We start from the raw sequence: 27,881 nt of genomic DNA on the forward strand, positions 1-27,881 counted from the left end.
ACATGGGGAGAAATGTCAGTTACAGGTGTCGGGGGGATGAAGGAAGCAAACCACCTTTCCAAGTATCTACCTATGCAACAATCCTGCATGATCAGCACATGGACCCCAGAACCTAAAGTATGATTTACAAAACAAACAAAACACAAACAAAAAGACTGGCTGCATAATTTTCCGGGCTCAGAGCTAAATAAAAATGCAGGTCCAATTTTAAAAACTAAGAATTTCAAAATACCTATAGTAGAATATTAAACATATTTTAGAGACGAGTAAATATTCCTCCTTTATTTCTAAAACTTATAAATAGAAAACAACTTCAATATTTACCTCATTGTGATGTCTAACTGATTTGTATGCTACACAATATATACATATATACATATATACATACACACAGTAACACATTGTCCACTGGGTAAAGCATTCTACACAGTAAGAACGTGTACATGAAGCACTATCCTTTTAGAAGGATATATGTTAGCTGTTTAGAAAACTAACATTGCTCTCAATATAGCAAAAAGAGAAATGTATTTTCTGTAGTAAATATAATATAAAACTTGACAGCTCTTTTGACAGCTGCCATTTTATGCAAGGAGCCATTGTTTCATTCTGCGATTAATGCTTTATTCTGAGCCCAAACATTTGCCAATTTTATCATGTCTTTTTCATGTCATGATACATGTTCTTGGTAAAAATTAAGTTAAATGTAAAATCAGACAATGGAGCATTAAGTCTTCTTCAATTTGAAATAAATTTGACAAAAATAGGTTTCAACTACTGCTTAATGATTTTAAAAATAGCTGATTACTTAACATTCTTTCCATTCACCATGCTCTCTCATACTTTTGAAACTGGTTGTTCCATTCCCTTGGCATGGAATGCTTGTATCATCCTCATCTAATTGTCAGGTCCTTGGCTGTATTTTAGGATTTGATTCAGACATAAATTCATAAAGTTGGAACTTTCTGGATGAGTTCTGGCTGATTACCTTGTTCCATAGCACCTAGCACCAAGCATTGATGGGCTATTTGATATAGAATACTAGACTGATGTGTCTTATATTATCAGTACATCTGTTCCTCATGGCAGATCCCTGCTTTTGTAATTTTTGTATTCCTAGCATATAGTAGGTGTTCAACAAATAACAGTTTGACCAAACTGACATGAAATACACCAGTTTTGTTTGGTTCCAAGTCTTTGTTATTGTAAACAGTGCTACCATGAACATTCGTGTGCATGTGTCTTTACAATAGAATGATTTATAATCTTTGAATATATACCCAGTATTGGGATTGCTGGGTCAAATGAAATTTCTATTTCTAGGTCTTGAGGAATTCAAATCTGACTTTATTAACAGATATAAGTGTCCTCATTTTTATTACTAGGGCATAATTTATATTAAAAACTGTCATCCTCATATGTAAAAGGAGCATACACTGTCTTGAATACCAATGATCACAGAATAGAAATAGCATATTGGTGGACATGTTAAATGGGAAATAGGGATTTTTGTTTTCTACACCTACTGCTCTTTGTCATCTTATACTATTCAAACATGGGTTGCATAGCCATGAGTAATTTTAGTAACTCAATCTCACTTATTTTGGAGAAACTGCTATTCAGCTTCGGAAAAAATAATTTTTTTTCATCAGCCATATTGCTTGAGATGGGGACACATTTTGATCTTCATGAAGAAAATATTTGGACACATCCTATGCATTATTATCTTCCAAGTACAAGGTTACAAGTTATAGTAAATTATTAACTAGTTACAAATTATAGTGAAGCAAAGTCCTCCACGAAAAGGAAGAAAATTCTAATCTTTAGCTACAATAAGATGATTCACATTTGTTGGGCTACCTTCTATGCAAACCTGTAAGTGTTTTCTCTGAGTTAGTAGTTAGCTAACTAACTATTAGTAATTACTAGTTATGATACTAGTTATTAGTAGTTACTAGTAACTACTAACAGCAGTTAATAGTAGTTACTTGCTAACCAACCAGAGTTGTGGTCTTGGGATAACCATAAAGTCTTCAAATTCTAATACTTAAATTTACTCCAAATTTGGACTTCTAAGTTGTGTATTTTTTAGCAGATACTATGAACAACATACTCATTACTGTTTCTTAGCTTTCTTAAAAGATTGAGACCACAGATGAATAATTTCCTCTCCCCTACCCACTGGAGGAGGTAGAAAACTACCAAGTGTGCATACATACTCTGGCCTTTGATCCTGGAACACTAGGACACACTTAGTTTAGAAAAAGAAATATAGGAGGGAGGACTCAAGATGGCGCTGTGAGAACAACCCAGGATTGGAGTTCTCGTTGTGTCTTCGGAGAGGTGAGTCTGAGCTGCATTTCCAGACTGATCTTTGTTGCTCATGGAACGGGGAAATTCCCAAGTGAAGAGGAGACGCAGGACGCCAGGCAGATATTCCGCCTGGCGAAGCCGGCAGCCGGGGTGGCGGCGGCCGGCCCTACCCAGCGCTCCCCACAGGGCACACTTGTCCAGGTGCCCCGTTGAACCCGCAACTGGAGACGTGAGAGGGCTGGACTTGAGACTGAGCTAGACTTGAACAGTGGGCCAGCCCAGGGGATTGCAGGAACAGAGCGTTAGGATTGGCCCAGTGGGACGAACAAAACCGCGATTTCAAACAAGCCCCGTGCAGACGGCCCGAGACGCTCTGAGGGGGAGGGGCGGCCACCATTACCAAGGTAACCCGCCCCAACTGAGATACACGCCCATTGCTGACGCAGCCAGCCATTGCCGAGGCAACCCGTCCCTACTGAGATACACGCCCACTGCTGACGCAGCCTGCCGTCGCCGAGGCAACCCGCTACAACAGAGAGACTCCGCTGCAGGGCGTGGCAGAGAACAGCAGAACAGCGGAGCCAGGGCGAGCCTCACAACAGCAGGGCGGAGCCTCGGCAGGCAAACAGTGGCTAGTCTGCATCCTAGCTGGGCAGGACCTCAACGGACATCAAAAATAAAGCCCAAACCCCTCAACACAGCATTTGAGAAAAAAAGGGTTTTTTAAATGAGCTCTGTTGCAGCAGAATCAAACATAGCAGCCTAACAGCCCTGAATGAACAACACAGCTCACAGCTCAGCAATTAAACCCCTATAAAGTACAAACTGTCTCCTCAAGCAGCTCCCTGACCCCTCTATATCCAAAAGACTGACATTAGGCAGGAACCATCCTGGGACAAAGATAGCAGAAAAAGAAACTGGTAACATCCCTCGCTGTGCCACAGCTGCTAGAGGTGCACCCCAGACAAGCAGGGTCTGGATTGGACCTCAGCACTCGTACAGCGAAGGGGCTAGACTGGTAGAAGGAAAACCAAGCAACAGAAATACTTCATTATCAACATTCAGGGTGTCCACTCAGAGACCCAATTGAAAAGTCAGCAACTACGCAGACGACCAGCGGACAAATCAGCAAAGATGGGAAGAAACCAGCGCAAAAAGGAGGAAAACACCCGAAACCAGAACACCTCGCCTCCTAGAAAGGACCAAAACTCCTCACCAGCAAGGGAACAAAGCTGGACGGAGAATGACTGTGACGAAATGACGGAATTAGACTTCAGAAGATGGATAATGAGAAACTTTGGTGAGCTAAAAGATCATGTATTAAATCAATGCAAAGAAACTAAGAACCTTGAGAAAAGATTTGAAAAAAGTTTTGAGGAAATGATAACAAGAATGGATAACTTAGAGAGGAATATGAATGAATTAAAGGAGCTGAGAAACACAATACGAGAACTTCACGAAGCATGCACAAGTTTCAATAGCCGAATTGACCAAGCAGAAGAAAGAATATCTGAAGTCGAAGACCAACTCAATGAAATAAAACGAGAAACCAAGATTAGAGAAAAAAACGCAAAAAGGAATGAACAAAGTCTCCAAGAAATGTGGGACTATGTGAAAAGACCTAACCTACGTTTGATAGGTGTACCAGAAGGGGACGAAGAGAAAGAATCCAAGCTGGAAAATACTCTTCAGGACATCATCCAGGAAAATTTCCCCCACCTAGCAAGACAGGCCAACACTCAATTGCAGGAAATTCAGAGAACACCACAAAGATATTCCGCAAGAAGAGCAACCCCAAGGCACATAATCGTCAGATTCAATAGGGTTGAAATAAAGGAGAGAATACTAAGGGCAGCCAGAGAGAAAGGTCGGGTCACCCACAAAGGGAAGCCCATCAGACTCACAGCAGATCTCTCGGCAGAAACACTACAAGCCAGAAGAGAGTGGGGGCCAATATTCAACATTCTTAAAGAAAAGAACTTTCAACCCAGAATTTCATATCCAGCCAAACTGAGCTTCAGAAGTGAAGGAAAAATAAAATCCTTTGCGAACAAGCAAGTACCCAGAGATTTTGTCACCACCAGGCCTGCTTTACAAGAGCTCCTAAAAGAGGCACTACACATAGAAAGGATCAACCAGTACCAGCCATTCCAAAATCACACTGAATGCTAAAGAGCATCAACATAATGAAGAATCTACAACAACTAACAGGCAAAACAGCCACTTAGCATCAAAATGGCAGCATCAAATGCACACATAACAATATTAACCCTAAATGTAAATGGACTAAATGCACCAATCAAAAGACACAGACTGGCAAATTGGATAAAAAGCCAAAACCCATCAGTGTGCTGTATACAGGAAACCCATCTCACATGCAAGGATACACAAAGGCTCAAAATAAAGGGATGGAGGAAGATTTACCAAGCAAATGGAAAGCAAAAAAAAGCAGGAGTTGTAATTCTCATTTCCGATAAAATAGACTTTAAAGCAACAAAGATCAAAAGAGACAAAGAAGGCCATTACATAATGGTAAAAGGATTGATACAACAAGAAGAGCTAACGATCCTAAACATATATGGACCCAATGCAGGAGCACTCAGATACATAAGACAAGTTCTTAAGGACTTACAAAAGGACTTAGACTCTCACACAATAATAGTGGGAGACTTTAACACTCCACTGTCAATACTAGACAGATCTACCAGACAAAAAAATCAACAAGGATATCCAGGGCTTGAACTCAGACCTGGAGCAAGCAAACCTGATAGACATTTACAGAACTCTCCACCCCAAATCCACAGAATACACATTCTTCTCAGCACCACATCACACCTACTCTAAAATTGACCACATAATTGGAAGTAAAGCACTGCTCAACAAATGCAAAACAACTGAAATCATAACAAACAGCCTCTCAGACCATAGTGCAATCAAGTTAGAACTCAGAATTCAGAAACCGACCCAGAACCGCACAGCTTCATGGAAACTGAACAACTGGCTCTTGAATGTTGACTAGGTAAACAACAAAATGAAGGCAGAAATAAAGAAGTTCTTCGAAACCAATGAGAACGAAGACACAACGTGCCAGAACCTCTGGGACACATTTAAAGCAGTCTCTAGAGGAAAGTATATAGCAATAAGTGCCCATATGAGGAGAATGGAGAGATCCAAAATTGACACCCTATCGTCAAAATTGAAAGAGCTAGAGGACCAAGACCAAAAAAACTCAAAACCCAGCAGAAGACAAGAAATAACTAAGATCAGAGCTGAGCTGAAGGAGATTGAGACACGAAAAACCCTTCAAAAAATCAATAAATCCAAGAGCTGGTTTTTTGAAAAGGTCAACAAAATAGACAGACCACTAGCCAGATTGATTAAAAATAAAAGAGAGAACAACCAAATAGATGCAATAAAAAATGATAAAGGGGAAATCACCACAGATTCCACAGAAATTCAAACCATCATCAGAGAATATTACAAACAACTCTATGCGCATAAACTAGTAAACCTGGAAGAAATGGACAAATTCCTGGATTCCTGTGTCCTCCCAAGCCTAAACCAGGAGGAAGCTGAAACTATGAATAGACCAATAACAAGGTCTGAAGTTGAGGCAGCAATTAAGAGCCTACCACACAAAAAAAGCCCAGGTCCAGACGGGTTCACAGCCGAATTCTACCAGACACACAAGGAAGAGCTGGCACCATTTCTTCTAAAACTATTTCAAACAATCCAAAAAGAGGGAATCCTTCCCAAATCATTTTATGAGACCTACATCATTCTGATACCAAAACCTGGCAGAGACCCAACAAGAAAAGAAAACTTCAGGCCAATATCCATGATGAACATAGATGCAAAAATCTTCAATAAAATATTGGCAAGCCGATTGCAACAGCAAATCAAAAAACTTATTCATCATGATCAAGTAGGATTAATCCCGGGGATGCAAGGCTGGTTCAACATACGCAAGTCTATAAATGTAATTCACCACATAAACAGAACCAAAAACAAAACCACATGATTATCTCAATTGACGCAGAGAAGGCATTTGACAAAATTCAACAGCCCTTTATGCTAAAAACCCTCAATAAACTCGGTATCGATGGAACGTATCTCAAAGTAATAAAAGCTATTTATGACAAACCAACAGCCAATATCATACTGAATGGGCAAAAACTGGAAGCATTCCCTTTGAAATCTGGCACTAGACAAGGATGCCCTCTCTCACCACTCCTATTCAATATAGTACTGGAAGTTCTAGCCAGAGCAATCAGGCAAGAAAAAGAAATAAAGGGTATTCAAATAGGAAAGGTGGAAGCCAAATTGTCTCTATTTGCAGACGACATGATAGTATACCTAGAAGACCCCATCGCCTCAGCCCAAAAACTCCTGAAACTGATAAGCAACTTCAGCAAAGTCTCAGGATATAAAATCAATGTGCAAAAATCACAAGCATTCGTCTACACCAATAACAGACTTAAAGAAAGCCAAATCAAGAGCGAACTGCCATTCGCAATTGCTACAAAAAGAATAAAATACCTTGGAATACAACTCACAAGGAATGTAAGAGACCTCTTCAAGGAGAACTACAAACCACTGCTCAACGAAATCAGAGAGGACACAAACAGATGGAGAAACATTCCATGTTCATGGTTAGGAAGAACTGACATCGTGAAAATGGCTATACTGCCCAAAGTAATTTACAGAAGCAACGCTATCCCCATCAAGCTACCATTGACTTTCTTCACAGAACTGGAAAAAACCACCATGAACTTCATATGGAACCAAAAGAGAGCCCGCATAGCCAAGTCAATTCTAAGCAAAAAGAATACAGCGGGGGGCATCACACTACCGGATTTCAAACTATACTACAAGGCTACAGTAATCAAAACAGCATGGTACTGGTACCAAAACAGAGATATAGACCAATGGAACAAAACAGAGGCACCGGAGGCAACACAACATACATACAACTATACAATCTTTGATAAACCTGACAAAAACAAGCAATGGGGAAAGGATTCCATGTTTAACAAATGGTGTTGGGAAAACTGGCTAGCCATGTGCAGAAAGCAGAAACTGGACCCCTTCCTGACACCTTACACTAAAATTAACTCCAGATGGATTAAAGACTTAAACATAAGACCTGGCACCATAAAAACCCTAGAAGAAAATCTAGACAAAACTATCCAGGACATAGGAGTAGGCAAGGACTTCATGACCAAAACACCAAAAGCATTGGCAACAAAAGCCAAAATAGACAAATGGGACCTAATGAAACTCCACAGCTTCTGCACGGCAAAAGAAACAGTCACTAGAGTGGATCGGCAACCAACAGAATGGGAAAAAATTTTTGCAGTTTACCCATCTGACAAAGGGCTGATATCCAGAATTTACAAAGAACTCAAACAGATTTACAGGAAAAAAACAAACAAGCCCATTCAAAAGTGGGCAAAGGATATGAACAGATACTTTACGAAGGAAGACATATATGAGGCCAACAATCATATGAAAAAATGCTCATCGTCACTGATCATCAGAGAGATGCAAATCAAAACCACATTGAGATACCATCTCACGCCAGTTAGAATGGTGATCATTAAAAAATCTGGAGACAACAGATGCTGGAGAGGATGTGGAGAAAAAGGAACACTTTTACACTGTTGGTGGGAGTGTAAATTAGTTCAATCATTGTGGAAGACGGTGTGGCGATTCCTCAAGGCCTTAGAAATAGAAATTCCATTTGACCCAGCAATCCCATTACTGGGTATATATCCAAAAGACTATAAATCCTTCTACTATAAGGACACATGTACACGAATGTTCATTGCAGCACTGTTTACAATAGCAAAGACCTGGAATCAACCCAAATGCCCATTGATAATAGACTGGATTGGAAAAATGTGGCACATATACACCATGGAATATTATGCAGCAATCAGAAATGATGAGTTCGTGTCGTTTGTAGGGACATGGATGAATCTGGAGAACATCATCCTCAGCAAACTGACACAAGAACAGAAAATGAAACACCGCATATTCTCACTCATGGGTGGGTGATGAAAAATGAGAACACATGGACACAGAAAAGGGAGTACTAAACACTGGGGTCTATTGGGGGAAAAGGGGAGGGCCAGTGGGAGGGGGAGGTGGGGAGGGATAGCCTGGGGAGAAAAGCCAAATGTGGGTGAAGGGGAGAAGAAAAGAAAGCACACTGCCATGTGTGTACCTACGCAACTGTCTTGCATGCTCTGCTCATGTACCCCAAAACCTATAATCCAATAAAAAATTAAAAAAAAAAAAAGAGAAAAAGAAATATATTCGAAACAGATTAACAATTATTGCTTCCTGAGAGCATAGGAATAATATAGCAAGTTAGTTTTTCTACATTAATTTAAAAGCCTACATGGGCATGAATATCAAATGACATGTCTCTGCTAAAATTTTAAATGTGTGACAAAATCTCTTAACAGCAATAAAACATAAAAATACTCTGGTTTTTAACCTCAAAAGAAATTGCTTACATGTGGATATATTAGTCCCTATACCCCTATCTGAGCTAAAAAAGAGTGCCAAAAAGTGGATTCTATAAATAAAACAGAACCAAGAAAAAAAAAACACCTAAACAAAAATGTAAACTATTTATAAAACATCATGTTCTAATTTACCGTAAAAATTTAAAACCTCTAGTAGAAATTATTATTTATATCAATTTTGCTTTCAGTCTCCAGAGACAGAAAAAATAAAAATCACAGAAAAAATAACCTTGATATAAAGTTTAGATTTCCAGAGGATAAAATTAATACTTCAAGATTTTCTCCCAGAAATTTGTGCTTGTATTTTCTTTCTAAACATATCGACTGGTTGAAATCAACATTTACACATAGATCTGTCTATTTAATATGCAGGGCTCAGTGCAAAATAAAATCTCCATGTTAAAGAATTATTAATAGTGACAAGACAGCAACAGCAGAGTGTTAATCCAAGCATGGTGCCATCTTAGTGTTGGGCCCTGTGTGATTCTGAGGTTACATGCCTAAGAAGTTGGCCATGCTTACACTTTCTTTCCATAGTTGCTTCTCATTCTATAATTGCTTCACATTTATTGCCATATTTCCATTTCAAAATCATGTTGGGGCTTATTAAAGAGTATATGAATATGTATTTAAGATATTGAACATGGTCATAATTTTTAATGTGAAAAAATATATTTTAGTACATTGGTAGCTGAGTTGTTGGTTGGCATGTATACTCAAGAAAAGTATCCTCGGCTGATTCCCTATAAATACTGTGGGAAATAAAACCAATGAAAATCTTTTTTGGTTAATTGGTATCAATTGCCTTTGTTTTGATTTATTTAGATAAAATAATTTATTGTTTGTAGCATGTATTATCTTGAAGAAATTATTTGTATCTAATACTGTTGTAGTGTGGGCTAAGCTTTGCTAAGTACCCATTGAGATATTGAGACCAATAAAATGCAATGAAGAAGTGAGCACTACCACTCAAATTTGATTACAAGTGTAACATTTAAGAACATTGCTAAAGTTCTTTATTAAAAATTACATTTTTCTTATTTTAAAATTCTGAAATTCACATAGGAAATCTATTATAGTGAAGTCTCATAATTAAAATATCAAAAAAGATGAATATGTATCATGCATTAATTTGTTTTTGCAATATTTAAAATACAGCAATGTGTATATGCATAGTAGAAAATAAAACAGTACTAAGGAAACCATAATTGAATGGAATAGTTTCACCCTTGTCCAGTGCCACATTCCAGAAAACGTTTTCATTACCGCCAGATCATTAAATAGCATGTTCTGTGGGTCTTTAAATGTATCACGATTAGAAATTATCTCCTGACTTATTGTTATAACAGCTGAGACTTTGGATCATATTCTTCATCCCTTAATTCTACTGATTCTTCAATCTGTATTTTTTTGTACTGTTTCAGATAGTATCTCTTTGACTTTCAGATGTTAATTTCCTTCTTCCCCACCTTACTTTTTCTGAGAGTTACACCTTTGCCTTTATGTTGTCTAGGCTGACATAATTTATGTGGGTGAATATTGAAGTTTTCAAACAAGTCAAAAACTAATAAATAACTGACTTTTAACCAATCCACTTGCATAGCTAGTAGTATGCTCATGTCAAACTTCCTTCCCTGTAGGTTCAATTTCATATCTCTGATCTACTGAAGAATGCAATCCACATCTTGTTGATATTGATTATATTTTTACACTTTACTAAGAGCTAAAAAGTATGGTTTGCTATGGTTATTTTATATTTGGATCAGGTTTGTCTTATTTTTATATTCCCAGAATCTCTAATCTCCTTTGCTTTGCCCTTACTGAGTGAAGTGGTGTGAGCTTCTTTAGCATAGCCACATTCTATTCCATATATTCCTTTTTATCCAATGTTTTTTTCTTTTTCTGAAGATTAGCTTTTAGCAGTCACTCAACTTATGTTCTAATTCGGACCTCTTTTTTAAGTGCTGCTTCTTTGCTCACATAACAAGTTGCCATTTCATTCTCCTGGAATCCAGATGAAAATTACTATTGCTCATCTACCCATCTTTTATTTTACTTTTAACACATCTTTTCCTTGTTTATATTTACAAACTAAATTTTCCAAGAAATGACAGTAATAAAGAAAACGGAAGGAAAGAAGGAAGATAGAAAGGAAGAGAAGGAAATAGAAAGGAAGAATAATACAGAAAATGTGGAAGGGAAATGAGGAAGATAGAAATCATTTGGGAGGTAAAATTTTTCAAAGTCTAATGATTCCATAGATACAGAATCCTAGGGTCCAGTCATATTTTATAATCAAATAATTGAATATATTATACATTTTTGTATATTCTACCATGATTGATGGTAATCTAATTGGCTTTTCACTCTGGAAACTCAATGCTGTGCAAATTGAAAGTCGTGTATCCAGTTATAGTCTTATTTATTTGTATTTTCTACCTTTTCAAAAGGGAACGTAGCAGGCCCTTCCCATTTTGATATTTTTTTTGTTTATTTTCAGCTTTTATAAGTTACTTCTCTTCCAACCGTGGTTATTTACTCTTCTCTGTATTTTTTCCTATTCCCTCCTTATCAAGTTCTGTAATTCATATATTGACATACTTGGAATGTTACATTATCCTTCTTTTCTCTCAGAATCAACTTTTTAAAGTTTTTTTAAACTCTAAGAAGATTCCCTTTCCTTAATTTCTAGTCTTTAGGGTTTTTTTCTTTTGACTAATAAATGCTAAGTTTTGTTTATATTGTCATTATTGTGAGAGACAGTCTCATCCTGTTGCCCAGGCTTGTGGTACAATGGTACCATCATAAGCTCACTGCAGCCTTGAAATCCCAGGCTCAGTTTATCCTCCTGCCTCACACTGTCAAACATTTGGGACTACGGGTATGCACCTGGCTGTAATGCTTAGGTTTTTTTTTTTTTTTTTGAGACGGAGTTTCGCTTTTGTTACCCATTTTTGCCTTCTCCCCTCCACCCATTCGCAATCTTAATTTTTCTCATTTTATAACATCATGTTCAGGCTTTATGTAATCAACATGTTCTTGAATCTTTCTGAAAATACACATTTAAAATGGTTAAATTTTTGAGGCCTTTAATTCTGTCTTCATTCTTTTTATTTGTTTGTTCTTTTTGATTTTTTTATCTGCTGCTGATTTTCATTATATGTATAGCAATCAGTATAGATATTCACATTTAAGTATATGGACTGGGACATTTTCCAGGTAGCTAGAATAGATTTCCCCTATTGATGAAAGGAGGAGAACACTGTAGACATATGTAAGGATGCTGACTGATTCAATTCTTTTTAGGATGAATAAACCAAAATTCTGAATTTAAGCCAAGGGTCTCTTAAGGGTCAGAGGGATTTAAACATTAGAGCCAGCATCTACCCTAGGATCTCTAATTCTTTCGGGATATTTGGTAAATCTTTCGTGGGTCCTGTAGTTCTCCACTGATCCAGATACAGTGTAAGGTACTTAAGGTACCTGTGTAATCTAAAATGACCAGATATAGGACAAAGGGTATAAATAGAGTGGAGCCAACTCTTCCAGTTGTTCCATATATGGACCATCTGTTAATCATCCATAACCCTCTCCCTCTTTCTACAGTGTTATACCCCGTCTGAATTTCCTGCAGACCCAATCCAGATACTGTTTTGGTCTTGTGCTGACCACACAGGTTCACTGAGTGCAATAACTTGCTGCATATTTTCTTTTGCCCCTTTCTCTCCTACTTAATCAGTAGAGATGTGTCAACAATCTTTTTACTTTTTCAGAAAACAGTTAAATGTGTTACCCAATCAGTGTTGCCCATTCCCAAACCATCCATGCATCTCCCTATTTCTTGGCTGGCAGAAGTCCATTTGCTTACCATCACTGTAAATGGCTCTTAGGAAGGAAAAAGACAGTATAATATGCTCAGAGCACTCTTTGATGATTATCTTTGTTTCTATTTTATACACTCCTCTAGGAAAGTTACATTTTTCTATTTATTCCCTTCACAGTTACTCTTAAAATTAATAAAAATACATGTTCTCACCATCCATCAAAAATGTATCTAATTCCATTTTTTTATAAACTTCACTTTTATAAAGTCATTGCTTATTTATGCACATTGCAGTAATGTTCACTCTCTTTATAAAAGTTATCATTAGCTCTGTCATCATTTCTTCTGAAATTCCTTTTCTTCTAGCATTTGTTATCTTCATAACAGAAAATTGTTTATAATTCTGTCAACCACAGTCTTCAAGTTGTTAACTTTCTCATTTAGTCTTTTGTCTAAAAATTTTCTTTTATCTTAATTTTGAATGATACTTTAGCAGCGTATGAATATCTAAGTGTTAGTTATTATCACTGAGCAAATAGAAAATATTTTCAAGTGTCTGAACTCTATTGAAAATATAAATACTTTCATTGGTCCAAATTTTATCTCATTTTCATAATGCCTGCTTTTTCTTCCTGTTTTAAAATTCCTCGTTTTGATTTTCTGCATTCTGCATTTTCACTATAATGTGTACATATGTTAAGATTTATGTATCTATCTAGCATTGGATATATACTGTGTGTGTGGCTATATATATATATAACATATATACAATATACATGTCTATATACATATAACTACACACTTCATATACATATAAACTTATGCTTCTTCAATTTGATGATCAATATCTTTTAGCAATTCAAGAAAATTATCAGTTACCTGTTCTAATATTGCTTCTCACAAGGCTCTCAAATTTCTTATTCTTTAAGTTTTATTACATTTATATTGTACCTTTCATCCTATTTTAATAGCTTTTCTTTTTTTCTGTTTTCATTTTCTTTTAACACCTATTGGTTATGTTTAAGTTCATCTATTAATAGCTATATTTATTTACTTTTCATTGTTTATGAATATTTTCTTCAGTTATAATGTTTCTAAAAGTTTTCCTGCTAATATTATAGCATCTTTATTTTCATTTCTAGAGATTTTACAGGCTTTATTACAAATCACTTGGCAATTTTCTTGGGGACTAATTTTTAAATTTCATTTCTCTCTTTATACCTTAAATAACTTACTCAGTATTCTGAAATATACTGTCTCAGATTTTTCTATTTCTTAAATTCCAGGGATACTATTCCTGTTTGGCTTTATGGGTGTATCTTCTTACTTAGTATCATTGTGGATTATTTCATTATTATTATCATTACTTTAGATGTGAACTAATCTTCAGCAGAAATGCCTAATGTTTGGAAATCATGTGAGACCTGAATTGTGAATAACAAAATAAAAAATTGTTTAGCAGGTTTATTTCATTTTATTAATATGTTAGCTTGGCAATTTAAATTCATACTCTGAATTTTTATAACATGGATGAGAACTTTGATTCACAAGTAAAAAATGTTCTTACATGTTTTTATATTTCCCTCTGAAGAACCTTGGCCCTAGGTGGAGATTAGCATCCTGGTTATCTTCATATTCAATGCATAGAGAGTTCTAGTCTCTTGCAACTAGGGATAGTCTCTTGAGAATCTGTGTAGGAGTCTCACTTGCAGTTCCCTGCTATGTGCAGAGGCATGGCCTCAATTCAAAATTTGCTTTTATATTATCCAGTATTTTAGGATCTTATAGCAAAAATAACATTTTGTATTAATTCAGTTCACCATGTTGCCACATTGTCCTCTACAGTAGCTAATATCCTATTTCAACTTTATAAAAATGTTTGTCATGTAAAGAAAAGCGTGGTTCTAGATTCTGGGTCAGCAAACACTTTTCTTTGAATGGCCAGGTAGCAAATATTTGAGGCTCTATTAATCATATGGTCTCTGTTACAACTATTTAACTCAGCCATTATAACATGAAAATAGGCATAAGCAATACAAAAACAACTGAATATGACTGTTCAAATAAAATTTTATCTATTAGAAGAGATAGGCTAAATCTGGGCCATGGACCATTGTGCTTACCTCTGATTAAATCACAGATTATTATTTTATTTTTTTGATTCATATTAGTGTTGGTGTCATTTGTCCTTTTTTTATTTTAATAAATTTAGGGGTAGACATGGTTTTTGATTACATGGATAGATTGTCTGATGGTATGAAGTCTGGGCTTTTATTATACCCATCAGCCAGTGTTCATTGTGCAAATCACTCATTCTTATTCTGATTTCATATTCAGAATTCAGTAATATCCATAAACCTCACTGAAAATGTTCACCATATAACTATGTAAGAGTATTTTGTAAAAGTGTAAGTCTGCACATATGTAAATATGTGTGAATCTGAATATATGCAAATGTTAGTATGTGTGTATAGGTATGTTTGGTATGTGAATACATAGATGTGGGTTACAGCATGGGATCATTCATATTCGCCTATAATTTTTTTTCCTGTGGAAAAAGTCTATATTTTTAAACATTTAAAAGATCCAAGGCTCTGAAAACATTAATTAAATCATGCAAATATTCCTAAATGCTAAAGGTCTAGAATTCTCTGATAAGTTTTCCTCTTAACACATTCCCTTGCTAGCATAAAATAAATCTACCAAATTTTAAATAACTTTTAAGTAATATTCTGGGACCCTCTTTTTTATTTCAATGTGAGCCTGGTAGGGAAATAAAAAACAGATAGGAGATGTGGGAGAGGGCAGCTGATAAAGCTTAATAATACCATTTCTTTAAGATAATTCTAGAACCATGCCATGCCATTTAAATAATTTAAGGTCAATTTATTTAACAAAGTACTTCCTCTCCCACTAATTTTAACTGCTAATTTTAACCTCCTATCAGCAAACTACATACTTGATGTTCAACTGTTGATGGAGAAGCTAATCTCCACCCATCTGGATGCATGCACTCTATTATTTCCATATATTTGCTGGCTCCAAAAGTTTAAATATAGTGCAACCATAGATTTACCTTCTGAATAGAATACAGATCTGATGATTTTATAAGAAGAAACCCTTTCACTTGGTTCTCATTCTCTCTTGTCTGCTGCCATCTATGATGTGCCTTTCACCTTCTGCCATGATTTTGTAGCCTCCCCAGCCAGGTGAAACTGTAAATCAATTAAACCTCTTTTTCTTTATAAATTACTCAGTCCCAGATGCATCTTTATTGGCAGCATGAAAAGGGACACATATAAATGGTATGCAGGAAAATGCATCCTTTTGGTTCAGGACTATAAACCATTTAGTTCCCTCAGGTATGTGGGTTTGCAGAGTATAGGGAATGAAAACCACTGGGTGAGTTAAAACCACAGCTTGATTAATGAGGTGGAGGTCCTGTACCCTATTTTTCTTTTCCCTATTTTTTGTACCTCCAGAATTACCCTGAGTAATAAATTTACCCTTTCAGATTAGATGTTTTTTTACTGGATAAAGAAACAGAGAGGTGTGCTTTACAAAGGCCCTTAGCCTTTTGAAGAAGGAAGTGGGATTCTCATCTACTTCCAGTTCTATCATGGATAACTTGAACTAATTGAGAGGTTTATTCTAGTCCTTTTTAAGCTCTCCAAAATATACACACCTGAAAGTGTTTCCTCTTCCATTCTCCCATTTCATCATCAGGGGCCCATTTAGAATCCTCCAGTGGTACTGTTATTCTTCCAAATGGATAAGGCTCCACCCATTCCCTGAAACTACATGCAATAAAAAGCTCATCCCCCCAACTTCTCTGCTGTTTGCACAGTGGCCTGCTTTTCAGTGGTAGTCTGTAGGAGATCAATGAGGATGGTGGAAAAAATTATAGGAAATATGCAAACCTTCTTGGAAGGCTGGAAGGTTTTGTAAAAGCTTTGGAAAAGGGTTATGGATGAAGGCAGGCTAATCCATTTAGCTTGAGCTAATAGCAAAGAGCACATAACAAGGGAATGTAGAAGAGTTTATCTAAATAGCTTGTTTACTCATGTTGTCCTAAAACTGACCTTTGATCATTCATGTACAGTATTGCTCTCTACTCAGGGGGTCAACAATGTTAATCACCCACAAACGTTATTTTCACTAGTCCTTTGTCATTAAATCAGTACTAAATCATTACATCAGGTTTATTGGGGATGCTGCAGAATCTGGCAAGAGCACCCTGGCCACACTGACAGGCAAGCCTGTGTCTATGTGCTCCTTTCATTCGTCACTTATGCCCTCATATGAGGAATGTTGCAATGGATCATGACAGGACCCTCATAAATGAAGGTGAAGAGACTGTGCAGTCAGTAAGTCACTAGTGCCTGCCAGGGATTTTGAAATTTGAGGAAACTGTTCTGGCTAGGGTTTCATCATAAGACAACAGTTATTAGCACAACAGAAAAAGTATATAAAAGTATCAAAACAGCTTCTAAAAGCAAGTAGAGCCTCAGTTTCACAGGCTCAATTAAGGGACCTAATGCAAACTGTTGTTTCCCATAACCCATGGTGCCCAGAAGATGGGGAACAAGAGGGGAGAAATCTTAAATGCAATTGGGCACAAGGGCGACGGGCCCCAGTGACTAACATCTTTAATGTTAAGGGCCTTAGTTAGGGCTGCTTTGGCCCCATTCTCACAGAAGAGCCTAAAAAGGGAAGGGAAGAGGAACCATCACCTACCTCAGCACCTCCTACTTCTCCCTCAACCCTACCATTATTGAGTAAAAATGCCACAGAGGAAACGGAAGTTCACCTGAGCCCCCTCTCCCAATACATTGGAAAAATACAAGGGAGACACTACAGCTATGGGACCCTGTCTTAGATAAGCAGCATTACAAGGGGAGTTCTTGGCCTGCCCAGTAATGCAAGATCAACAAGGAAATCAGATAATGAATCCATTTCATTAGATGCTTATAAGGAAATAAGAAAAAGCATTAGAGAAAATGAAGCTGCTAGACCATTTATGAAAGGATTAATTGAAACTACAGCAGACAACTTCCATATGACTCCATAGGACTCGTCAGTGCTAGCTAAAACAACTTTAGGCACCAGTCAATACTGCCTCTGTAGGGCAGAATTTGAAGAATCATGTGAATGCAAACTGTTTTCTAATGTTGGCCACTGTTATTCCTCCCCTACCACTAATGTGGCTCTCTCAAAATCCTATTTGGATAGAACAGTAGCCTTTAAATGGTGAGAAATTATAGTGAACCCATGAATTACTTGAGGAACAATTAAAAGTTGGCCATAAAGAACCATCTAACAGCCCTTGGAATTCACCCACTGTCATCATTCCCAAAAAGTCTGGAAAATGGAGACTTTTGCATGACTTATGGACTATTAATGCTAATCTGCAACATATGTGGCCTCTTCAACAGGGGCTTCCTTCTGCCATGGCGATTTCTCAAGATTGGTCTATAGTCAATGTTGACTTAAAAGACTGCTTTTATACTTTTTTTTTGAGACGGAGTTTTGCTCTTGTTACCCAGGCTGGAGTGCAATGGCATGAGCTCGGCTCACCGCAACCTCCACCTCCTGGGTTCAGGCAATTCTCCTGCCTCAGCCTCCTGAGTAGCTGGGATTACAGGCATGTGCCACCATGCCCAGCTAATTTTTTGTATTTTTAGTAGAGATGGAGTTTCACCATGTTGACCAGGATGGTCTCAATCTCTTGACCTCATGATCCACCCACCTTGGCCTCCCAAAGTGATGAGATTATAGGCATGAGCAACCATGCCTGGCCCTGCTTTTATACTTGATTGGAAAAGAATGTTACTAATTATACTCACGTTTGCCTTATGTTATTTACTAATTTTAGGATGCAAATCCAGAACATGACTTATAACTGCTGTGCTTGACAAACCTGTTGCTGTACACATCTGTACTCTGCAAATCAAAATAACCTGATGCAAAAAAAAAAAAAAAAAAACAAAACAGAAAAGGGGGAGATGTAGGGTATTGGTCACGGTGGTGGGAAAAATTATAGGAAAGACACAAACCTTCTTGGAAGGCTGGAAGGTTTTGCAAAAGCTTTGGGAAAGGGTTATGGCTGAAGGCAGCCTAATTATCTTACACTGAGCTAATGGCAAAGAAAGATAACAAGGGACTGTAGAAGAGTTTAAATAAATAGCTTGTTTACTCATGTTGTTCTAAAACCAACCTTTGATCATTCATGCACAGGACTGCTCTCTACTCAGGAAGTTGACAATGTTAATTACCCACAAATAGTGTTTGTACTAGACCTTTGTCACTAAATATGTACTAAATAAATGTGAGCATTGCTGGCTTATTGTGGCTGCTGTGCACTCTGGCAGGAGCCCCCTAGCCACAATGACAGGCAAGCCTGTGTCTGCAAACTCCTTTCCTCCATTGCTGGGCCAGAATCTGTGGGACAGACTCAACAGTAATCAGGGTCTGTTTCAAAAGTATCATAATATTCTTCCAGGACAGTTCAAATACTTGGGTTAAATTCTGGGTAGCCTCTATATACCTGTCAGCATCATCTGAAAACATGCCAAGATCTCCTTTAATTTTCCTCAAATCCTATAGAGAAAAGGGGTCTTGGACCTTAATGTGGCCATATTCATGAGGCATCTATTACAAGGGCAGGAGTGAGACTGGGGTCTGCTTAAACAAATATTTCTAGGATGTGAAAAGTTTGAGAGAGAACTTGGATAGAGAGAACCTGGACAGGGAGAAGCAGAAGAGGTTGCCTCCCCTGCTGGAGGTACCTCTGGGGTTTGCTTCCCTAGTCCCCTGGGATTTCCCCTTGCAGCCTCTCCTGAGAAGGCCATCAGGAAGGCTGAATTAATCCTACAATGTTGACAAAGGTCCAGCATTCCTTGAAAGGCAAATAAATCCTGCATATATAAGAACTTGGAAAATTTGCCCTCATGTTTACAGAAAAGGACCAGCTGCAGGGTGGCATTGAAATTAATGCTTCTATGCTGAGGAGATGCTTCTCCTTCCTGCAGAACATAATTTGGCCATACCTTTGTGCAAAGGAATATGAGGTGCCTTTTATCCAGAGTTTGCAAGGCCAAGAAGTATAGGCTGAAAAAAGTATAGGCAAAGAAATATAGTCAGAGTATAGGCTGAAAATATTTGATTTCCCATTTGGAAGAGAGGAGAGAGGAGGAAAAAGACATTTTTTTTCTCTCCAGTGTCTGAGGGTGAAAAGTGTCCCAATAATTCAGGATGCACTTGAGAGGAGTGCAGGTGGAAGTTAATTTGTTACTCATCTGGAGAAAGGGGAAAAAGGTATCTTTGTCCATTTGTCTTCCCAGTGAATAACTGGGCTTTGTGACAGAAAGGAAAAAAAAGCATCCTCTTTTTTCTTCTGACCTTATATCCCATATCTAGGTGACCTTTGCAGGTCAGAGTGGAAGTGCAGCCTTCACTCTGAAGCAGGGCATAGTCAGCAGGAATATTTGCACTCACCTATGCAGTGCTTAAACCTCCCACTGCCAGTAACCTTTGAATTCCCTAGACCCTATCTATGCCATGAATGCAAGCATGACCTCCATCTATGAAATGGGAGGATCTAGTTGGCAGGAATTAGTTGTGCTCACTTGTATGCTGTGCCCCTAGACTTCCGTGGTTATCTGCTTCTAGATACCTTAGATCTAGTTTTCCTTTCTAGGGTCTCAAACCATATATCAGAATTGTCTCAGGAGGGTGTATGTACTAATTAATGAGTGCCAGGTGGCCCTCATGAAATTGCAGAGAGCAACTGGTAGTGTAGCCCTTCTGTTGCTTCCCTAGCATTAGCAGGTAAAACTGGGACCCAGTCCTCCTCAAACAAGGGAGAGAAAGGGATTACAGGTAATTGGGGACCTGGCCTAACAAGATGCTTCTCAAGAGGAAAAACAAATCAGTCTCTCACATAGAAAAATTCCCTGTATTTTGCAGGACTATGTTAACTCCTGACATGGTGAAGAAAAGAGAAGAAACCAACTTAAGTGCAAGGAAAGGAAGGGTGCCTGGAGAAAAAAGTTTCTTGCCCTATGCAAATGGGTTCTTCAGCAAAAGAAAGAAGACTCTCCATTGTTATGTGCTCCATGCTCCTAACAATAGACAGATACCACAGTGTTCTGATTTACACTCCTGATGACTAAGCCAAAAATGCTCACTCTACTCAGTAAATATTTATGTGGTTTGCAACAATGCCCATAACGTTGTATACAAAGAAGAGATAGGAGCTATGACAACCAGGAAAGGAGGGAAGGGAATGGGATGTTGGGGAGAGGAAGAGAGGGAAGGAAAGAAAGAGAGAAGAGAGAGAAGAGGGAGAGGAAGAAGGAGGGGAAGGAAAGAAAGGAAAGAAGGAAGAAGGAAGGAAGGAAGGAAGGAAGGAAGGAAGGAAGGAAGGAAGGAAGAAGGAAGGAAGGAAGGAAGGAAGGAAGGAAGGAAGGAAGGAAGGAAGGAAGGAAGGAAGGAAGGAAAGGAAGAAAAGAAGAGAGAGAGAGGGGAGGAGGGAGGGAGAGGGGGGAGAAAGAAAGAAAAAGGAAGGAAAGAAGGAAGGGAGGGAGGGAGGGACTGAGGGAGGGAGGATGGGATAGAAGGCGGGAGGAAGAGAAGGACTGGGGGTCTTAGTGTTGACACTCTAACAAGTGGTTGGGGATTAAAGTTAGTCCAGGGGCCTTTGGATAACACTGAGGTGTAGCCTCAGCCAGCTACCCTCAGTTGCCCCAGGACCTCCTTCAGATTCCATGTGATGTCTGGAACTCTGTGAAGGGAGCCAACATTCCCAACACTGGAAGATGACTGGAGATTAACGGTTTCGTCCTGAGCAAGCCTGTCCTCCATGTCTTAAGTCCCACAGCCACAACAGTTACTTTTCACTGGCTAACAGAAGTCCAGTGTTTTTGATTTTGGCTATTTTGGAGTTTAGAGACTCAGAGAAAAGGAGAGAAACCAGCAAGTCTACTTTTATTCAACCTTTCACAGATCCCAGGGAAGCCCCCTAAAAATGTCATGGGATCCTTAGGGTGTCACTTTCCCAACCAGAAAACTCTGTGGCCAGTGGCCCCTTTGCCTGAGTTTTGCTCGAGCCCAATGGGCTCATCCTCTCTACTTGGACAGGTAGGCTGTGCTTGGCTTTTGCTACTGCCCCGAGTCCCATGCATTTCAAGGTGGAGCCAGGCATGGAGTGGTGAGGAGTGTGAGCAAGTGAGCAAGCATGGAGTCTGGCCACTGTGTACAGCCTGGCATACCAGCTGTGGTGGGGTGGTCCGCTATAGTGCTGGGCACAGCTACTGGCTTCCTGTAGCAATGGAACCAGGCATACTACAAGCCTCTTCCTCAGTGGGCACTGGGGGAAATGGTGGCACTCAGAACCTTGGAGACACCAGGAACTGCAGAGCCCCAAAAAGGGTGTCACAGCCCTGGCTCAGGGAGCTCCTAAGTCTGAGATCCCTGAAGGGCCACAGCTCTTCTCTCTTTTCTCCTCATCTATAACATGGTGAGCAGTGGGCGTGTTTCAGCTTTGTTTTTATTGCAGCTCTTTCAGTCCTTTCATTTGGCAGGTCCTGAGTTACTGTCTTGTATCCAGGAAAAATGAAGTACACAGACAAGTGGAGCAAGGCAAAGAAGTACTTTACTGAGTGACAGTTCAGCTCCCAGAAACCTGGAGTGGGTAGCTTTTCTCCACAGGCAGTTCATCCTCATGTGTGTACACATCTCAGTAGAGAAGAGACCCACAATGCGAAACTGCTCCCTTCAGGCAGGTCATCCCAAAATCTCTGCAGCCCTCAGTGGAGAGGAGACCTGGAGTTGGTAGCTCCTACCTGCAGGGAGGTCATCCTAATGAATGTACAGCTCTCAGCAGTGAGGAGACCCACAGCACATAGGTCCTATCCGCAGTCAGATCTTCTCATCACCTGCCCAAGTCTGGCTGAATCCAAGGTTTTTGTGGGCTTCAGAAGGGAAGAAGTGCCTGCTGATTGGTCCATGGGCAGCTGTGGGCTGTCCTGGAAAAAGCACTGCAAGTTCTCATTCTGTTCCTCAGAAGTAGCAGCCTGGCCCTCAGGCTTCAGACCATCTCTGGTTTGAAGGTAGGGTATCACTCAGGACCTGTCCCTTTCTGCTCAGGAGCCTGTCTGCCTCCTGCCACTGTTCATGGTGCCCAGGCTGTTCCTGCCAAGGGGTGGCTGCAGTCCCATGCCAAGCTACCTCAGACCCCTACTTGGCACCCAAACGGGACCAAGGTGGGGACCAAGAGGGAACCAAGGTGGCAGGGCTGGCATGTCAGCACCACCCTGAGCATGTGCACACCCAGCCAGGTTGTGACAGTGCTTGGGTTTGGCCACAGCTTTACTCTGAAAATGGAATGGGCATCATGAGCAGGTAGGAGGAGCAGGCATTTCTAAGCCTGCAACAGCAGTGGAGCTTACTGGGTTCCTAAGAGCTCAGGGATACTTGGGTTTCTGGCTGCTGCTCGATAGCTGCAGTTATGCCTGACAGGGCAGGGCTCCTGTCCCACAAACTCGGAAGCGGGTGGGGCTCCTGCCTGTTCCCGGCTCCCACCAGCTCTGTGTAGATAGCCGCCCTGGCCGCAAGCCCCACCCCCACCTCCCCCACAGACGGTGTCTTTGCTGCAGCATCTACAGATGGGCCACTTCTGCCATCAGTTATACATTTCAATCACTGAATGTAACCAGCCAATGTAAAGAAATCATAAATAATTTTCAGCTAGAGATAATGGTATTGTTTTGTTTTAAAGGAAACAAATTCAAACACTAACTTGTTTTGCTTGAATCTGGGTTTTACAAATTTGTAAAGCGTGCAAAAATCTAAGGCTTACACATACAGATTTTCATGCACGATGATTGCTAAATGCTGAGACACATAGTACATCTGAAATAAGCAGTAGGAAATAAAATCTGCTGGCTTTACATGTCCCAGTTGCATCAACACCAACACCTTTTACTTAATAATATTTTATGGAAAGACAAGTCCCCACTCAGAGGGCTCAGGACATCATTAGTCACAGGGCAGTCCATAACTAAAAATAAAAAAGATTCTTAACAAAACTGTATACTACTTTAGTGCCTTTTAAATATTACAATGAAGAGGGGCATGAATTTTAACTAAATTTTCTATAGATAAATAATATATAAAACCTGTATGTTAAACATCAGCTTAGGTTTCTATTGAAAGGTAAAGCATTTTCTCTCGATTAAAACTATTGACCCATATATATGTCATTTGAACCAGACATCAAGTACATTTTTCCTTTCTGGAGATATCTTTGGTTGATATCACCTACCAAAGATGATGTGATCATTAGCAATAAATTTGAATCACAAGCTTATTGTATTTATATTTTCCCTTAAATCTTCACACACTTTATAAGTTTTGGAAAGTGAGGATGGTGGCAGCTAAGTGGAGGAAAAAATTAAAGGAAAGTGTCTGTTACTATTTAGATACATTTGAAAACCTGTCCTCTTAGTCAGGAATTAAGAGATATTCAAAGGAAGGTGGTCTAGCAAAAAAAGCATGAAATGACTGAAAGGTTTGAAATAAATGGAAAGTGTTCAACTTAACCACAACCCTCCATTGTTCATTCATTCATCTGTTCATTAATTCATTTGACTAATGCTTCTTTATTACCTACAGAATTCTAGAATCTATTGTAAGAAGAGAAAATTAATAAGTGGATGAAACAGACAAAAATAATATTACAAAGCTTATACTGAAAGAAGTCAAATCAAGAGGTAATAAAATTCATGAGTACTAGTCAAATGATCATGAGTGTTCTGGGGAAAAACATAACAGAGAACGAGGATGGATTGTATGTATCAGGAGGGCCCAGGAGAGGAAGAGACAGTCACATAGGTATTAAAGCAAAGGCTGTGAGGAATGGTGTGAGAATTCTTGTTTCTTTGTGATGACCTACAGAGACAGGGTAGAGAATGTAATAATACTAGGCCTGGTGGCCTCAGGGCCGATAATGCCAGGAACCTTCGTCATAAGGAAAGCCCTTGGTAAACATTTGCCTCTCTTTTGTCCTTCAGCATTTCCCAGTGACTTGAGGGAACTCTTTTTATTTCCTTCTCTTCAACTCTGCTTTAGAATTTTTATTTCAGTTCTTGGCTAGCATAGGTCCTATCATACCACTTACTTATTGGGCATCACACTTTCAGTTCTTGACATTTTGCATATCACATACTGCTGTAAAGCCTGTAGAAAGGTCTGCTGTTTTATTCTACTTGTAAGCTAACAATTTAGCTTACCACAATTTTATAGATGCTAGCAGGAGACAGAGACTCTAGGCCAGAGATGAAGGTCATTATTACTCACAGCACAGCAGGCGACATGATGTGGTTAGGATTGGTTAGGAAACCATCAACTTTATAAGGGGGATGCTAGAACACATTCCCTATCTTTCCCCTTGAAGGAGACATTATTTTTATTAACCTGGTAAAGAAATTAATCTACCCTCTGCACAGGAAGGAAATACTATTTCTCTTTTCAAAGGCTGTTTGCTATATAATCCTTGAAAAAATAATTCAGAACAAAGCTGTCAATGGCTTTTTACAAGATGTATAGAATCACAACAAACTCATGGAGAATTGTTTCCAAGTGGCTACATGATTGCTCAATAATCTTACACAAATTACCAAACTTTTCATGCTTACCATTGAGATTTGCAATTCTGACTCTCTTCTTTCCTGGTCAAACTGCATACTCCTGATTCCAATTTCCTAATTCTATAGTTTGTCTAAATGCAGTAGCCTATATAGCATATTCCTATTATAAAATTTAATGAAAATTATGTTAAGATAACAGATAATCTGAATCTTATAGAAATTGTGAAGTAGCCAAAATTTTTATTTCAATATCCTCAAATTTTCCTACTATGTATTTCTTCTTTGTATCTTAATATTTGTTTTATTATCTGCTTTCTTGCCTTAAGGGAAAGGATGTAAAAAGAATTTATTCTAATGTTAATAAAGTAATAGACTGACTTAATTACCCCTTCAAGAGCATCTACATTTTAACAAGAATATAGTCATAACCAAAGAATTATTGTTATTATTTGTAAAGTAATAAAGGTTAATTGAAAAGCTGTGTTGAGGCAGAACAGCCCTTTTGTGTCTCTATCTAATTCAGAATAAGACTCCATTCTGCGCGTGGCCTCAGGTGCATTAAGCAGACCCAAGAGACTGAGACCTGCTTTCTCCTGAGCAGCTCTGCTTTTATCTATGTTATATATTGGATCAGCACCAGAGATTTCACTGAATAAAGAGCTTTGTAGCTGAAGAAAGAAAAACACCATCAACAACAAAACAAATCTGAAGGTCACTGGTCTAATTTATTTATGACTTGGAACTCTCCATATCTTGCGTTCTTTCATTTTTACTCCTGTCATTTGTTTAAACATTATTAATTAAGGAGGCAGCATTTGGTACAGATTTCCTATCTATGATTTCTCTTAACCAAGGAGCTATTCTCTAATCTGGACTTGCCTTGGTAAAATTTTAAAAAATATTAGTTCATGGTGATTAATGATTCTATATTCTAAAGAACAAATGTTGTTGTTTAAATAGTGTGTAAATATATTTTAGGATATTCAGATTACCTGAGGAAAATATGTCTTTCAACTTGCTTAAGGGGCATTTACTTCTAATTTCTATATAATTAGAGTAGATGCATTTTCTATTTGTTGTAACAAAATATAGTGCACGTGTACTTAAAATTTGTGACAATCTAAGAGTGTGACTTTTGATTTGTAGAACAGTGTCAATTATCATGGCCATTAGGGTGGGACTTTGCATTATTGTTTTCCAGAAAATAACGGTCCTTCTTTCTATGACTGTATTCCCAGAATACCCAATTTCTTCAGCTCAACAAGAAATACCAAAGACTTTTATCTTATTGACTCAATCTTTAAAACTACATGACAGAAAGTTTCTTAAAATATGCAACACAAAATTAATATTTCTTCAGAATTAAAATATTGCTTGTCGGCTAAGCGTGGTGGCTCATGCCTGTAATCCCAGCACTTTGGGAGGCTGAGGTGCGTGGATCACAAGGTCAAGAGATCAAGTACATCCTGGCCAACAAGGTGAAACTCCATCTCTACTAAAAATACAAAGAAATTAACCAGGCATGGTGGCACGTGCCCATGGTCCCAGCTACTTGGGAGGCTGAGGTCGAAGAATCGCTTGAACCCAGGTGGTAGAGGTTGCAGTGAGCTGAGATTGTGCCACTGCACTCCAGCCTGGTGACAGAGCAAGACTCTGTCCCTAACCCCCCAAAAAATATTGCTTGTCTTTTCTTTGGAGATTTATTTTGCTTTTCTAAAAAATGCATTAAAAGTGTAGTTTTCCCAAGCAATTATGTTATTAAAATTCAAAACTAATATAATTTGATTACTATTTTTAAGGAGAAGAAATGTTTAAAAATTATTAAAAGAATGTCAATATTTTTGATGTTCACAGATATTTATTATTCACAATCTACAGCAAATTCTCCCCGTTCAGGCTTTACCACTGTCTCTCACCTTAGGGCATGTTTGGCTTTAGTCTGCATAATCATTTGCTAAACACATTGTGGTTATCCGTCTACCTTGGTTGACAGCCTTGAGTCCTGTCTAAGGCTAGGCTGCATTCCTCAAGGATTTTCAGAAATAAATCGCTGTCACTTCTTCTACTGCCTATTAAACCTAGGAAATCAATATGCTTCTCTCTATTTGTGGGCTTCCAGGAAGATTTCTTATAAAAATTGTCAAATAAGTACTGCTTCATAACTGAACTATGTCTTATTTCAAGCCTGTAAAGCTGCCATTCTGGAACATACGGTAAAGTAGATGCTAATGAAAATTTAATCTGTACATTTAAAAATCACTATATGTTCTTCATAGGAATGCCCTTCTAGTAAGGCCTTTATGCCCTAAAGAGTGTACAGCATTCTAACTTTTGTCTAATGAGTTTTCTGACACTTATTCTGTGTATGCCTAAGATTTCACTTCAAAAATTTTAGCAAGTGTTTTGTGTTTATTTGCTTATATTTTTGTCTTTATTTCATCTTTATTATATAGTACTGAAATAATGTGTTTTGTAATTAATCTTTAATAAAATATATATTTTGGAAATGTATGTATTTATTTGTATTTGGAAATGTATATATATGTCTTTAGCTTAAAAATT

At 38.3% G+C, this 27,881-nt stretch overlaps 1 long non-coding RNA gene across 15 annotated transcripts in view; it reads left to right on the forward strand.

Moving 5' to 3' along the window:
- The window catches only part of LOC128928421 (uncharacterized), a 257,323-nt gene that overhangs the window by 213,806 nt on the left and 15,636 nt on the right, over positions 1 to 27,881 (forward strand). For 4 of the 15 annotated variants that reach the window (XR_013524033.1, XR_013524027.1, XR_013524039.1 and 1 more), the window contains one exon: positions 20,638 to 21,154. The exons of the other annotated variants lie outside the window; for them this stretch is intronic. This is a non-coding gene — a long non-coding RNA (uncharacterized LOC128928421). Of the gene's footprint in view, positions 1 to 20,637; positions 21,155 to 27,881 lie in introns of those variants that run through there. 15 annotated transcript variants of the gene reach the window in all.

The sequence above is a fragment of the Callithrix jacchus genome, chromosome 11, assembly GCF_049354715.1.
Source record: "Callithrix jacchus isolate 240 chromosome 11, calJac240_pri, whole genome shotgun sequence".
Taxonomy (NCBI): domain Eukaryota; kingdom Metazoa; phylum Chordata; class Mammalia; order Primates; family Cebidae; genus Callithrix; species Callithrix jacchus.